Below are 4,286 nucleotides of genomic sequence, written 5' to 3'. Positions count from 1 at the left end.
TCCCAATGTCGGTACTCCGAATGGGCCACAATACCAACTCCAGAATCCTAATGTCGGTACTCCGAATGGGCCACAATACCAACGCCAGAATCCCAATGTCGGTACTCTGAATGGGCCACAATACCAACGCCAGAATCCCAATGTCGGTACTCCGAATGGGCCACAATACCAACGCCAGAATCCCAATGATGGTACTCTGAATGGGCCACAATGCCAACTCCAGAATCCTAATGTCGGTACTCCGAATGGGCCACAATACCAATGCCAGAATCCCAATGTCGGTACTCCGAATGGGCCACAATACCAATGCCAGAATCCCAATGATGATACTCCGAATGGGCCACAATACCAATGCCAGAATCCCAATGTCGGTACTCTGAATGGGCCACAATACCAACGCCAGAATACCAATGTCGGTACTCTGAATGGGCCACAATACCAACGCCAGAATCCCAATGTCGGTACTCCGAATGGGCCACAATACCAACGCCAGAATCCCAATGATGGTACTCCGAATGGGCCACAATACCAACGCCAGAATCCCAATGTCGGTACTCCGAATGGGCCACAATACCAATACCAGAATCCTAATGTCGGTACTCTGAATGGGCCACAATACCAACGCCAGAATCCCAATGATGGTACTCCGAATGGGCCACAATACCAACGCCAGAATCCCAATGTCGGTACTCCGAATGGGCCACAATACCAATGCCAGAATCCCAATGATGGTACTCCGAATGGGCCACAATACCAATGCCAGAATCCCGTCAGTCGGCATCCCGACCCTAAGTATACCTGTGATCTTTAGGGGAGGAGGGGTTAGGGTTAGGCTGCGGGTAGGGTGGGTTAGGGTTAGGCAACCGCGGGGGGGGCGGGGGGTTAGGCTGCTGGGGAGGGAGGGTGGATTTAGGCAGCGGGGATGGAGGATAGGATTAGGCACCTCTGCAGGGGGGGTTAGGGTTAGGCTGCAGGAAGGGAGGGTTAGGGGTGTGGGGAGAGGAGAGAACATCCCTTACTCACCCCTGTCTGTCTTTTCACCAGCGGGATCCCAGTGTCTGCGTTACGATCCCCCGGGATCCCATGTGACGGGATCTCATACTGATTTTGTCCATGAGCTTTCCTGAAGTATTCATTGCGGTAAATTTTGCTGCAAAAATAAAAAGGGCTTTATCACAAATTCAATGAATGCTTGTTTTTTTTTCACTGTAAAATGTACCCACTATCATGCGAAAAACACAGTATCCGGATAAGTTCCCGGATCCGTGTTTTTTCACGATCGCACTCAAGTGTTTGACCTGATCACGCAACATCTGGAAATTGGTCTCATTGGTTCATTTCGATTTGTTTTGACTCTTTGAGGTCACACACTTTTTGATAATGGGCCAATTGGCTGGAATTGGCCGCAATAGCGCAGAGCGCCCGGCCAGTTTCCTGCGATTCAACAGAGTATGAATGTGTATGGATACCACCGAGCACCTGTGTTGTCCTGATTCTAGACCTGGTCATTGCACTGTGTCACTTATATGAGCTGAAATCACCTGCATGGTAACGTACTCTGTATACTCCCTAAGATTAGCATTCTTAGAAGGGATTTTGACTGTAGTCACCCTTGACCAGTCTGGGTGGAGCTTTATTAACTCAGGTAATGGAAAATTAAACGTAATATCTCGGCCCCTCCCTCAGTGCAGTTTATCTCGGAACATGTGGGTGTAAAAAATACATTAAACAAACAAAACTTTGCTCAGGTCAACTTTTGGGTCTGCGATTAATAATAAGATTAATTGCAGACATGTAATACGTGCATCCAGGGTCGGACTGGCCCACAGGGGTACAGGGGAAACCACCGGTGGGCCCACCCCGTCCTCTAGGGATCAGGTCAAAGTTGCCTACCCTCCCTCATTCTGCAGGAGACTCCCTGAAATAGTAGCAATCTCCCTCACTCCCTGAATGGTCCCTCAATCTCCCTGAAAAAAATAAATCATAGATACATACATTTAAATGGTATCATCAGTGCCATTTCCCTATATTGGTTATAAGGCACATTGATCCCTATGGCTATATGCATTTTAAAGGTTTCTTTTGGCCACTTACAGTATATGGAACCTCTTGTAAATCACAATACACAAACAAATCCTGCAAAATATCAGTGTCTTTTCTTCAACAAGTAGATCTTACTAACTTTGGGGCTCATTTACATTTGGATGTAAGTCATTTTCATGACACACCTCTCAGATGTAGCAGTACACGTCCGTGCTGATAGGTGTTACTTTTATAATCTCCCTGAAATGCTTTTTCAAAAGTAGGCAAGTATGGATCAGGTTCCAGACTGTGCTATTACTAATCTAGTACATTATCTTACATGCACTACAGTATTTACTGGGTGAGATTCAAATGACATATCACGCCCAATTTCCTTCTAAAATGATCTCCGTTATTGCGCATATTGCGCCCATAGTGATCAGGTTTAGCTGTGTAAAGGGTTGGGTGCCTCCCTACTCCGGAGGTAGCAAGCTGAAATAATGATACCACGCCCCTGAGGGCAGAAACAGAATGGGTGTGAAAAGGGGTGAAAATAATTGAATCTCCCCCACTGTATATATTTATCTAGGGGACCAACACTTGCAAAATGGTTAGTCAAACCAATGTGGTGGCTGGGCACACCCCCTCTGGAGACTGGCCACACCCCTAAACATGGGCCCCTACAACTACATGCCCCCGGTGGTCCCTACATGCCCCAGTCCGACACTGTGTGCATCTGCCCAGCAGATATTTAGCTACAAGTCCCAGGATGGTTTGGCACCCACTATATGGTCACTGACTGATTATGAATCCCTCAGCAGTGAGCACCGTCTCTGGCTGCAGCTCCCCTTTGAAGCCGGGGAAGGCCAGAGAGGGACAACACTTTCAACATATAACAAATTCTCTTTTATGTCATGTAAAGAAAGTTTTAAAAACAATTACGTTGTCATCAGAGCCGGCCCTAACCAATATGATGCCCTAGGCAAGTTTTTGGCTGGTACCCCCTTGCACCGTCGCTAGTTCCACCTCTGACGCGGCACCCCTTTCCCAGCCCCTTTACCCCTCACCCATAGCAGTCCCCATTTTGGTGCTCCTACACCCTATATTTTAAATAGGAACAGTGTGCACATTCGGCGCACAACCCAAACAGGGGCGTGTTCTTGCTGGGGGAGGGGCATGGCCACTCCATAGTACCCCCAATTCAAATTACGCCACACAGTAGTGCAACGTTATTCACATTACATCACACAGTAATACCACTTTACCTTATATACGTTACTCCTCACAGTAGTGCCCCTTATTCATATTACATCACACTGAATTGCTCCTTATTCACATTACACCACACCATATTGCTCTTTATTCACATTAGACCACACAGTAGTGCCCTTTCTATACGTTATGCCACACAGTAGAGCACCTTATACACATAATACCACACAGTAATGCCCCTTACTGTCATTATAAACATAATGGCTTTACAGATTATCCCAATCTTTATTAATGTCCTTATACACATAATGTCCCTTACACATATGCCGCACATTATGAATGCATTTATACACATGACATACATAATGCCCCTTACACATATGCCGAACACTACTGCACAACCAATCCACCCGCACACAGCACTCTCACGGGCACACTAACACTGTGACCTCTGCCTCTGCTTGGATACAGATGTGCCCTCATACATTGTGCCTTAATACGCCATGCAACAGAAGATGCCTTTTTTGCTGAAAATGCATCTTATTTGCTTTGCTACAGTATATGGCTAGGATGTACAACCAGCTTCTGCTGATTAAAATGATATGCGACATGCCTATATTCTGTGTGTGACTGTGGCTGTATCTGCATATGGAATGCTACATTACAGTGATTTCCAGGTACACTGTAATGAAGCATTTCGTATGCAGATATAGTCACAGTCACACACAGACTATAGGCATGCCGCATATCATTTTAATCAGAAGAAGTTGTTTGTGCCCCATGGCATTTGCCTAGTTTGCCTATGCCTAGGGCTGGCTCTGGTTGTCATATTTCTTAACGCACATTCTCAGCGGGGAGACTTGCTTAGCATACAGTCACTGCGGAGGGACTTTTTGAACTCCCTGTATTATGCACTCAGTGGCCACTGAATAAGACATACCTTTTCTAGTACTGGGAAGGAGGGTGGTGCGGGGGAGGGCATCGGCTTCCTACCTTAGATCAGGAAGCGGGTCCCTCCTCCCCAGCAACCACCATCTTCCCAGTGATATTTG

The sequence above is a fragment of the Pseudophryne corroboree genome, chromosome 9 (genome assembly GCF_028390025.1).
Source record: "Pseudophryne corroboree isolate aPseCor3 chromosome 9, aPseCor3.hap2, whole genome shotgun sequence".
NCBI lineage: Eukaryota > Metazoa > Chordata > Amphibia > Anura > Myobatrachidae > Pseudophryne > Pseudophryne corroboree.
This window is presented reverse-complemented; position numbering follows the sequence as displayed.